The sequence below is a fragment of the Hyaena hyaena genome, unplaced genomic scaffold (assembly GCF_003009895.1).
Source record: "Hyaena hyaena isolate Hyena2069 unplaced genomic scaffold, ASM300989v1 scaffold_1477, whole genome shotgun sequence".
NCBI classification, from domain to species: domain Eukaryota; kingdom Metazoa; phylum Chordata; class Mammalia; order Carnivora; family Hyaenidae; genus Hyaena; species Hyaena hyaena.
In genome coordinates, this window is record NW_024082109.1 from 128,489 (window position 1) to 141,661 (window position 13,173).

Here is a 13,173-nt window from a genome sequence, read left to right on the forward strand (position 1 = left end):
CCCTTCCTCCCCCTCTCCATTCTTCCCTCCTATCTTCACTGTCTTCTTTCATCTTCCTTATTTTTTTCTTGCCTCTTTCTTTCTTTTCTTACTCTTTCTGGCTTTCTCCCTTCCTTTCTGACTCTCATCTCTCTGCCAGTTATGGTTTTTGTTTTGTTTTGTTTTTGTTTGTTGTTGTTGTGTTTTTTTTTTTTTATTGCTGCATAGCTAACTTGCTCAGACTCAGTGGTATGAAACAATAACCATTTTAGTATGCTCACTATTGTGTAGGTCAGGAATTCAGGAAGGGCATAATAGTGATGACTTGTCTCATTTCCACAATTTCTGGAGCCTTAGCTAGAAAGTTTCAAATGACTGGAAGCTAGGATAACCTAGAGATTTTTTTAACTATCTTGTCTGGCATCTATATTGGTATGATTCAAATTGTCCATGCTTGGGATTAAATGCCCATCATGTGGCCTCTCTGTATGGTGTGGCTTCCTCTCAGTATGGAGACTTTAAGATAAACTTCCTACAGGTTGTCTCAGGACTGCAAGAGTGAGTGTTCTAGCAACATGACTGAAGATGAATGCAGTTTTATGACCTTGCTGCAGAACTCGCATAGCATCACTTGTGCCACATTCTCCTCAATAAGGCCGTTGGTCATAAGCTCACTCTGATTCATCGAGAGGAAATAAAGACCCCACTTCTCTATGAGAGAAGGGTCAACAAAATCACAATCATATTTTATAACTGCTGTACTTCCTTTCTTTGAAGAGACTTGGAACTTCCTCTTCACATCTGCCTATGCATGTAACTGGCTATGAGAATATATTCAGTGAAGCCTGAACTAGTATTCCTGTACCAAATGGAAACCATTAACTCATTTATTTCTGGGAAGTGAAATATCTTGTTCAAGTGAGAGGTTAATAAATAAGCCTACTGATCTGAGAATCAGTATATTTCAATTGTATTCTATTTTTTAAATATTTATTTATTTTTTCATATATTTTTAGAGAGAGTGGATGGGGAGATGCACAGGGGACAGAGAGAGAGAAGGAGAGAATATTAAGCAGGCTCTATGCCTGGCACGGAGCCCAACATGGGGCTCAATCTCACAACCCTGAGATGATGACCTGAGCCAAAGTCAAGAGTCAGATGCTTAACTGACTGAGCCACTCAGGTGCCCCTCAGTTGTATTCTTTTTAAACACTCAGGAATATTAATAGTGAAATAGGGTAGCATTTAAACAGGTTGGCATCAATAGGGAAACATTGTTCTGAACCTGTGATATAAATGTTCTGGCTTCACTGAAGTTGCTTTCTCAATGGACCTCATTTCCCATAATCTGGATTGGGAGGTCCTACTTCATTCAAAGGAAGTGTCATGCATGAACATCGAGCTCACACAATTGAACCACTGTTCCATAATAAAAAGGAAGGAAGGAAAGAAGGAAGGAAGGAAGGAAGGGAGGGAGGGAGGGAGGGGAAAAAAGGCAACAATATATGGGCTGAATCAAAAAGAGGATTACCAGAAAACTTTTTTTTCCTTATTTCAACTGGGAATGGCCTACCTGGCATGTTTCAGAGACTAGCCACATGTGTTGTATCACTAAATAGAGACATAACAGCAAAACTCCCAACATCATTTAGACACTGTAGATTTCTCAGTTCAGTGATTTTGATGTTGATGGAGACAGACTTCCCTTGAAAGTGCAATGATCTGCATGCTTTTTGATCAGTGTCTTGGTGCAGATTAATATTACTTCACACGAAACTACAAGACCCTGTTTCTCTGTTTGTGGAATAATTTTACACACGTGGGCTTTCCAAAGATTTAATATGGGTCTTATTAATGAACGATAACTGCTTATGGTTATAATGCCTGCCTGATAGTGGTGCATATAGATTTATCTGTATGAGAAAGGTTTGTTTTCTGTAGCATTTCAAACAAGTGTACTAGGTACTTAGGTGACATGTCTGTCACTTCAAACATATTAGTATTGAAATTGTAGCACTTCACAATTGAAGTGTATTACACACTTGAGATACAGTAAACTACTGTATTTGAATTGAATCATACAATCATAGATATTAGAGCCAGAAAAGACCTATTAGGTTATCATGTCCATCTACTGCCATTTGGCATTGTTATTTACAATACATTATTGGATCTAGAGTTAAATGTCTCAACAATAGACCTCCTACCACTGTGCCAAGAATATTTTCTTTTATTGTCTAAAGGACTTGCTCATTGAAACAGTTTTTTTCCCTTAAATTCAGCTGAAATTTATTTTTTGCTCAATTTCACTCCGATGTTGTCATACCTCAATCCTCATTCTATAGCCTTACTTCTGCATTATCTCTTGTAGTGGCACTGTTTTAAAGACTGATTCATTTAAAGGCCATACTTTAAACTTCAAAATTGCAATTTCTTCTCTGCCCAAATCCTATGATGTTTTAGGTTGGCTTTCCCCAGATATGGACACTAAGCCAGGATATGACTGTAAATAGTTTATTTGAATATGGTCCAGGAACATGCTGGGAGGTAATTGAAAAAGAGAGACAAGAAAGAGACAAAAACCAATAAAGGATGAATGATCATTACCAATACCATTGTGGGTAACTGGGTCATACCTCCTCTATGGATATTGATGATTTTTATAGCATACTTCCCAAGAGTTATTTCTCTGATACACAAGGAAGCTGAATTATTATATTCATGTAATAACATGCTTCTCAAAACATTTAGCATTTAGTTTAACCAACATAATTCATTCTTTTTAATTCTTTTACCCAGAAACATCCAAAATTCTGACACATTTTAGGATGAGAGATTTTCAGGCTGGCCTGTTTTTCTTAGGATAAAATAATCGAGGTTTTAAAATATTTAATAACATTTGAAATATATGTCTTTGGTCATGTATTTGAGGAATCATTTTTATTTAAAAAATAATTTCATAAACTTGGAAGTTCTCTGGAAAACTTGTAGAATTTCATTAACCTCATCTCTTCAGTTTTACCTATTTATGGAATTTAATGACATATACAAAACATTGTCTACAAGTAACTTCATGGAGGAGTGAGAAATAGGTAAAATATTCAAAGTAGCTAAAATTTACAGTTAATGGCTTATTTATAAAATTTACGGGCTTTACTCTCACAGGAAACTCCCAGTTTTCACTCAGAGTCTCTGTGGTCTTACACTGAAAATAGTTATAGCTGGAATAGTCATCTGATTTCCAATCCTCCCATAGATTACCAGCAACAAAGTACAAAGATGAGAACAAATAGATATAGCTTCCATAAATGATTATAGTTGATAGACTAGTGGTTCTCTATATCTCTGGGATTATCAAAAACTTGAGACACAATGCCAGAATTTCCGATTCAGCAGAACTGAATTCATCCCTGAGAATTTATATTTTTCACAAATTTCCAGCTGATGCTGTTGGTCTAGAAACTCCATGTTGAGTATCACTGAGATAGCAAAGGGGAGGAAAATTACAGAAACTTTGAAAAGTTTTAATTTTTCATGACTGAATAGAGGAAAGCCCTATACAAAAAACAAAAACAAAAACAAAAACAAAACAAAAAAAACAAAGCAAAAGTAGGATGGGACCATTAAATCTAGGGGAAACTTTCCTGCTCATATCAGCAGATTCTGTGGTTGTAATCATATTGTACACAGTAAAATAATACCTAGAGTTAACTCTAACTTATCAAGAAAGAAAAAAAATGCATTAAAAAGTCATGAAATAAGGGTGCCTGGTGGCTCGGCTGTTTGAGCATCCAACTCTTGACTTTTGCTCAGGATATGATCTCACGGTTTGTGAGACTATATTTTGAATCCCTACTTAGGATTCTTTCTCCCTTTTTTTTTATTTTTTTTTATTTTTATTTATTTCTAGGAGAGAGAGAGAGAGAGAGACAGCGTGAAAAGGGGAGGGTCAGAGAGAGAGGGAGTCACAGACTGAAACAGGCTCCAGGCTCTGAGCTGGCAGTCAGCACAGAGCCCGACCCGGGGCTCGAACCCACGAACCGCGAGATCATGACCTAAGCGAAAGTCGGACGCTTAACTGACTAAGCCATCCAGGTGCCCCTCTTTCTCCTTTTGTCTCTGCCCCTCTTGTGCTCTTGCTCTGTCTCTCTGTCTCTCAAAATAAATAAATATTAAAAAACCTCATGAAATAGTTATTCTTTTCAAAAATATATCCATCTAATGTAATTTAGCTAATAAGAAGTCTTTCTCAGTAAGAGGATAAAGTATTAATTATCTAGAAAATTTCATCTATCCAAAATAAGTCATTACTCAAATGTCCTCTGTGATAGGCTGAATAATAGGCCCTCCCAATGTAATTAATCTAATGTTCTAATCTCTAAAACCTAAGAATATTGCCATATATGGGTAAAGAAACTGCAGATGTCATTAAGGAAAAGATCTTAAAATGAGGAGATTATCCTGGAATATCTGGATTGGCTCATATGGTCAAAAGGGTTTTAAAATAGGGAAAAAAGAAGATTAAGAGTGAATAGAAGCAACATGACAGTGCAAGAGATCAGAAAAATGCAGCCACAAGCCAAGGAATGGGGACAGCCTCTAAAAGCTGAAAAAGATGGGTCACTGAGGTGGCTCAGTCGATGAAGCCTCTGACTTTGGCTCAGGTCATGGTCTCACAGTTCATGGGTTCATGCCCTGCATTGGGTGGGTTCTATGCTGACAGCTCAGAGCCTGGAGCCTGCTTGAGATTCTGTGTCTCCTTCTCTCTCTGCCCCTCCCCTCACTTGTATTCTGTCTCTCTCTCAAAAATAAATAGACATTAAAAAAAAAAAAAAAAAAGCTGAGAAGGGCAAGAAAATGGTTCCCTTCTGAGACTTCAGAAGGAACTGACCTTGCAGATACCTTGATTTTAGCTCTAAAAGAGTCATCTCTTCTGACCTCCAGAACTGTGAGACAATCAATTTGGGTTGTTTTAAGACTTTCTGCAGTAATTTTGTACAGCACCAATAAGGAAACTGTTACATGCTGTGAAGTTAAACTTTTCCTTTATTATTATTTTTTTTTACATAATGTGACTCTATCGATATTAGGCTTCTCACATCTTATTTGTGTGTGCATATATATAGGTATGCTATAGCACAAGTCTAAGGCAGAACATAGTAGAACCTGCCACAGGAAAGGTAGGAAGCAATTAAGTCAAAAAGGCTTTGTGCAGGATACTAAGGAGGCTGTTGGGTTTTCTGTTTATTTGTTTAATTAAACAAGATAGGATTCTAGGGACTGTACTAAATGAAGGGGTAACAAACATGTTATGAAAAGGACCATGTAGTAAATATTTTAGGCTTTGAAGGCCAACAGGCAAAATGGAGATTATCATATGAGTACTTAACTAACAAGAGAAAACAAATATCCACAGATATTTTACTGATGAAATTTCAAAAATAATTGAGCATAATTTTTTTTTTATTTTTTAAAGTTTATTTATTTATTTTGAGAGAGAACGAGGGCTAGAGAGACAGAGAAGGAGAGAGAGACAGAAAGAGAGAGCCCGAAGAGGAGGAACAGGAAGAGTAGAAGAGAGTGAATCTAAACAGGCTCCATGCTGTCAGCACAGAGCCAGTCTCACAGCTCCATCCCATGAGCCCTGAGAAAATGACTTGAGCCAACATCAAGAGTCAGACATTTAACTGACTGAGCCACCCACATGCTTCGAGTATATTTTTCTTTAACATAATTTTTTTGGCATAGGTATACTAATGAGATAAATAGAATTATTTTTCTCAGGTGCTTAATCCAGGCTCAGAGTTAATGTTCTCTGTGAGAATCAATTGCAAATTGTGCAAATTATGTGTCAATGTTGATAAGCAAGCTAACTTGCATGTTATAAATTTGTTTGAATACGGCTTCAAGTTTCTGTGGTCTCATCTTGTTGAGTCATTTCATCTGTGATTGCTATCTATTTGCTCAGATCTCTGTATTTCATTGTATTTTGAATTACCTTTGCCTTCAATGGCTTCTAATTTAATTTTTTAAATTATTAGTTAATAAAAGTTGAATACAGTTATTTTTAAATTTAGCCTTTTGTGGCTCTTGTAGACAATGCTGCTATAAACATCAGGGTGCATGTATCCCTTTGAATTAATATTTTTTGTATTTTCTAGTAAATACCTCTTACAAAACAAGAAATTTGGAGGTAAGACATTCTAGGGTTTCAGAATTTAATGTCATAACTATGCACCCGCTTTTTCAGTGTTTCTTCACAGTTGTCTTTAGCATTCTGGCTTTGACCACACACCCTGTTTTAGTTACAGGCATCACTGTTTCACTTGGACCCATAAAAGTCAGAAAAAGGTAATCTGTCATATCTTACTCTTTTCTCTTTAAATCAGAGAAAATACCTTTTCCACAAATTTCCTAGAGGTCACAGTTTATTGTTTTTAATTTAAAAATATACGAGTAATTTCATATAAATAGCAAATATTCAGTAGATCTTTCATAGGTGCACTGGGTGAACACATTTTTTTGCTTCTGTTTCTATGAGTGTATATTTAGTTAGAAGGCCGTAGTAGTCACCAGAAGTGACTAGTGAAGGAAGGGAAAGAGAAGAGAATAGGAGGGATTAGTAAGGATAGTCCAGGAAGCAGAGGCAACAGAGACAGACTTCACTGCCTGATATGAAAGTTTTCTCTGTTTTGGACTTCAAACCACACCTTATGCTTAAAATATTCTTTACATTTTAATTTACTAAAATTTAAATTGGCTATTATCCAGTAAAGCACTTTAGAATTCCATTTCTCCCATAAGATAATCCTATTCTAAAGGAAAAGGAAGAATTAATTTCCATTTGATCTTTGTCTAAATAATATGTTCCCCCTTCCTCCTTGCAAATCATCTACTAAATGCATTCACAGTTTATAATGAAATTTTTTTCATTAGTTTTATTTATTTAGTCTGCTCTTTCTAGTTTGATATCTGGCACATAGATTGTTACAATAGTCTTCTATCTGCTTTTATTTCCATGATTACCATCTTCAATTCACCCTGCAAACCTGTGCTTAATTAATCTTTGTAAAAGACCATTACTTTGGTGCAGCTCTTCTCAATGACTCTTAAAACTCTTAAAACAGTTGATAGCTTCTAGCTCAGGGTCTTTCTCATGAAAACTGGTTCCTTTTTCAGTGTTTTCCATCTTAGGAAATGGAACTCAAATGTAACAGCTCAAATCAGAAACCTGTCTTTTTTATATTTTTTTATATATTTTTTTTAACAAATAGTTTATTGTCAAATTGGTTTCCATATAACACCCAGTGCTCATCCCCAAAAGTGCCCTCCTCCATGCCCATCTCCCCCCTCCCCCCCACATCCATCAGTCCTCAGTTTGTTTCTCAGCATTCAAGAGTCTCTCATGGTTTGCCTCTCTCCCCCTCCCCCACCATTCCCCCCTTCTTCTCCCCCATGGTCCTCAGTTAAGTTCCTCCTAGTCCTCCTATACATGCAAACATGTGATATTTGTCCTCTGCCTGACTTATTTCACTAAGCATAACACCCTCAAGGTCCATCCATGTTGCTACACATGGCCAGATTTCATTGTTTCTCATTGCCATGTAGTATTCCATGGTATAGATAAACCACATCTTCTTGATCCATTCATTGGTGGACACTTAGGCTCTTTCCATGTTTTAGCTATTGTTGAGAGTGCTGCTATGAACATTGGGGTACATGTGCTCCTATGCCTCAGCATTTTTGTATCCCTTGGGTAAATTCCTAGCAGTGCTATTGCCGGGTCATAGGGGCGTTCTATTGTTAGTTTCCTGAGGAAACTACACACTGTTTTCCAGAGGGGCTGTACCAGTTTACATTCCCACCAACAGTGTAGGAGTGTGCCTGTTTCTCCACATCCTCGCCAGCATCTAGAGTTCTCTGATTTGCTCATTTTAGCCACTCTGACTGGTGTGAGGTGGTATCTCAGTGTGGTTTTGATTTGTATTTCCCTGATGAGGAGGGATGCTGAGCATTGTTTCATGTATCTGTTGGCCATCGGGATGTCCTCTTTGGAGAAGTGTCTGTTCCTATCTTCTTCCCATTTCTTCACTGGGTTGTTTGTTTTTCGGGTGTGTAGTTTGGTGAGTTCCTTATAGATTTTGGATATTAACCCTTTATCTGATATGTCATTTGCAACTATCTTTTCCCATTCCGTTGTTTTGTGGGTTATTTCCTTTGCTGTGCAGAAGCTTTTAATCTTGATGACGTCCCAATTGTTTATTTTTGCTCTTGATTCCCTTGTTTTTGGGGATGTGTCAAGTAAGAAGTTGCTGCGGCGGACGTCAAGGAGGTTGAGAAACCTGTCTTTTTTAAATATCTCCTTAAAACTTATCTACTACCCAACTGTTTTCAAGTCCCCTTAGCTTTCTTTACTAAGTATCTTTTAAATCTGTTTATTTCTTTCAAATTTTATTGCAGCTATGCTAGTATAGACTGCAGTCATTCTTGGTTTAGGTACTGCAAAAACCAAGTAACTGCTTTACCTCACCTATTCTTGCCTTTGATCTTTAAATATACCCTTTACATACAACTAAAAGAATCTTTTTAAAAATATAATTCTAGGGGTGCCTGGTGGCTCAGTTGGTTGATTAAGCATCTGACTTGATTTTGGCTTGGGTCATAATCACAGGGTTTGTGAGTTTGAGCCCCACGTCATGCTCTGAGCAGAAAGGATGGAGCTTGCTTGGGTTCTCTGCTCCTCCTCTGCTTGTGCTTGCTCTCTCTCTCTCAAAATAAATAAATACGTTCTCAAAAAGTATATTTCTAATCATATGGTTATCTTCACTCTTTCTCCTAATGCTCTGTCCCCTTTCTCTGTTTCTTTTTATTTTATTTCATTTTATTTTTAAAAGTTTATTTATTTTTGAGAGATAGAGAGACAGAGTGCGAGCAGGGGAGGGGCAGAGAGAGAAGGAGACAAAGAATCTGAAGCAGGCTTTAGTCTCTGAGCTGTCAACACAGAGCCCAACATGGGGCTCCAACTCATGAACTGTGAGATCATGACCTGAGCTGAAGTCAGTCGCTTAACCTACTGAGCCACCCAGGTGCCCTACCTTTCTCTGTTTCTTAAAGTCTTGTGGTTTCCTATGGCTCTTAAGACAAAGACCAAATTTCTGGACTTGAAATTTGGCACAAGCTACAAGACCTAAATCTTTTTTTCCCAAGATCATCTTGAATTATATCTCTCTTTATCTTCTAGCCATGGTGGTCCTTGGTGTCTTCTTTATTTAAAGAAGTATTAGTCATTCTTTAGATGTCTCAAATTAATTCCCTAAGGATGCTTTCTTCAGCCTTCCTGTGTAACTCAGAATTCTGTTATTTACTTTTATATCACTATGTATCTTTTATTTGCCATAGTCACAATTTTATATTTTTAGGTATATTTTATTTTTATTCAATATTTTGCTTTATGAAAGAAGGAATTGTGTCTGCTTCTGTGTATATATTTGATACATATTTCTGAATAACTGAAGAGAAGTGGGGTCTTTGTCCTAGGCAGAGTAAATTCTAATCATATTTGTCAACATTTTAAGGTCACTCATAATTCACTACTCTTTTTTTGTTTTTTAATGTTTTATTTATTTCTAGGAGAGAGAGAGACAGCGTGAGCAGGGGAGGGTCAGAGAGAGAAGTAGTCACAGACTGAAACAGGCTCCAGGCTCTGAGCTGGCAGTCAGCACAGAGGCCGACGCGGGGCTCGAACCCACGAACCCACGAACCGCGAGATCATGACCTAAGCGAAAGTCGGACGCTTAACCGACGAAGCCACCCAGGCGCCCCTCATAATTCACTACTCTTACCTTTCTTATCTTCTTGTTAGACATAAAATAACATTTGAGATGACCAGAAGAGTTTTTGTTTGCCCCTGAGGTTAAAAACAGCTCTTCCAGGTTAAAGAGGATGTATGAATATTCTATATAAAAAGGCAAGGATGGAAACCTCCAGTTCTGGGTTTGTCTTGTGATCTTCAGAGGTTTACAAACTACTTTTGAAAAAAGAGGAACAGCGTCATAGAGCTTGCAATACATGATGGCCAAAACAATGCTTTGTAAATGAAAGTTCCCTAAATGATATTAATTAAGATTATTTTTCTGACCAAACTCAATAGAATTTTTAAAATGTTACAGAATGCTCACTATTAAGATACATTTTTTGGATTGGTAATATCAGTTCTTAGTATTTCTGCAGTAAATTAAAATACTAATTCTAGCTCCTATCTATATTTAGATTTGTCATGTTGAGATCGTCTTCATACTAAGCAATGGTCTTAGAGCCTGGGTGGGGGAGATTTTTGTTATTCCACAAGAGAACATGCAAATAGAGAGAATCAGAACAAAAACAACTGACGTGGGGACAAAAGCAGCACATTGTGTGGTGAAACCTCAGAATGTTTATCTCATTTGGTATTGGGAAAATTAGAGCTGGAATAAATTTAATGAAAGGTAAGTATCAGGAGAAGAGGGAAATTATCTTCCCTGTTGAGTAAGAGACAACTTTAGACTGAGGTAGAACATTAAGTGTTCTTGCTAACTTCATAGGAAAGAAGTAGAATGTGGCTACTTATGAGATCAAGTGATGAATTTGTATTTTTATCATTGCAACTTCAGAATAACTTAATTGATTAGTCATATTCTCTTGTGTTAAATTTGCTACAGTGATCTTCCATTGCTCATACTGGATTTAAGTCCTAGAATTTATTTCCATTCTCTACTTCATTTTCTGGTCTGCTTGAGGTGGCTCTATCCTCAAAATCAGAAGAATGTAAGGGGTCAGTCCTCAGAGTTGAACAGTTACTTCTTTGGGAGTATTTTCTTGCCTCAAAGCAAAGACTTGGGTCATGATAAGATTTTCTTTAAAAAAATGGGATTCTTTGCAAAAATCAGACATGCTAAGTAAAATAAAGAAGAACTTGGAAATGCTAAATTTTTTATATGAATATAATTTACATTTCTGTATCTATTATAATAATATGCCAATAGAAATGACTTCTTGCCACTTTTATCTTTTTATAATAAATTTTAATTTTTTAATGTTTACTTTTGAGAACAATAGACAGAGTAAAACAGGGGAGGGGCAGAGAAAGAGGCAAACACAGGACTGGAAGTAGACTTTAGGCTCTGAGCTGCCAGCACAGAGCCCGATGTGGGGCTTGAACTCATGAGCTGTGAAATCATGACCTGAGCCAAAGTCAGACGCCTAACCGACTGAGCCACCCAGGCACCCAACCACTTACTTACTCTTAAATTGAGATGCTCAAAACAGCTGCCCCTCTATATCCTAGCAATAAGACTATGGGCCATTGTTAAAAGGAAGCTTAAATTTGGAGGAATAGACCTCAAGCAAGTGTATCTGGATCAGCCTACTGATTGGTAAATAGTGCTAAATAGGGTTGGGGCTGGTAGGATGATAACAACTTATTATGATCCTGATACCTAAACCATGGACAATGCAAATCTCATATGAAGACTTTTAGCCACTTTATTCCTTACTAGAGGGATTGCCTATTTTTCCTGACTGTCTCTGGGAGACTAGTCGCACAGGAGCCTGAATTAGGCTTTAATCAGCATGTGACTAAGGGTGAAAAGAAGTCCTTTAGTAAGCTATTGAGGCAAATTTTACTCTTAGTTTCTTGATGGTGCTAAGACTTCTGGGAGGAAAGAATATAAAGATTAGGCTACCTTAGGGGCGCCTGGGTGGCTTAGTCGGTTGAGTGTCCGACTTTCGCTTAGGTCATGATCTTGCGGTTAGTGGGTTCGAGCCCCGAGTCGGGCTCTGTGCTGACTGCCAGCTCAGAGCCTGGAGCCTGTTTCAGTCTGTGACTCCCTCTCTCTCTGACCCTCCCCTGCTCACGCTGTCTTTCTCTCTCTCTCCTAGAAAAAAAAAAAAAAAAGATTCGGCTACCTTAGACATTTTAGGCAAGTGAAATTATCAAAATATTTTGCTTTTTGTTTTCATTTTTCAAATTTTGATATAATTTTGAATTTCTTAAATTTTAATGTATGTAATGTGTAGAATGGAAATAATGGGTCTTTGATACTAAGCTAAATATAATATTCTCAAACAGAAATAATGCATATATGTAAATACATGTGGAGTCTGTAAGAGATCCATTCTGAAGTAAGGTGAATTTGACAAGTTAAAGAATTATTTTTTTCTTGAAAAATAAAAATACTAGACAATTGGCTACAAAAGATACTGATATATAGTTAAATAAGGTGCAAATGATAGTTTCTACTGGTATCTGTGTCATAGCTCACATAGCAAAAGTACAGGAAATTTTTGTACTTTCTGAGGAAATTGCAGCATATTTTATGTGTATTTTCCCATAGAAGTGTAGTTCATATAAATTTGTCTTATTCAGCAGCTACTTTACCATGTGCCTACTATGCATATGGCCCTGTGCAGTGATTGGGGGTTTATTTAAAGAGAAATGAAGACAAAGTGCTGGCAGTCTAGTGAGGCAGATGGCTCAGTAGATAAATAAGTACATTACAACTTAAGATCTATAATACAGATCTTGAATGAATTTTGAAAAAGTGCAATGAGAGGGTCCTCATGTGGCCTTGGAGTAAAGACTGCATCCAGGAAATGGTTGGAGCTATCCTGGGTGGTAGATGAAAGTTTACTACATAGAGATGGGAATACCCAGTGAAGGCTGAGCTTAATAATATTCTCCATATTTCAAAAATGTGAAATTTTATGAAATACTGAATTATACAAATGAAGCCAATGCCATTTAGTATTACAAGGAGAATTCTCTGGAAGCAAGTGTTGGATTCTTGTGAATTTGTGTGCAGGGGGCTAAAGGTAAGGAGAGGGGACATAGGGAAGAGCAGGAGGGATTAATCTCCATAAGCCATGCATCTATAGAACCCTTTAATGCAAAGGGTTTTCTTGCAAATTCTTATTTGATCCTCAACATAGCCCTATGAGCTAAGAAAGGCAGGTGCAGGGTATTATTTCCTCCATTTCATGGTTGAGAAAACTGAAACATGAAGAGATTAGGTAACTTGCCTAAAGTCAAACAATTGCTTCTTGATAGACTGAGACTAAAGCATAGATCTCTCAACCCCTTGGTGAAGCTCAGCTCTACTAGACCACACTGCTGCCTCCAGGCAAAAACACACATTTGGCCTTCCTTTTGTTTCAATG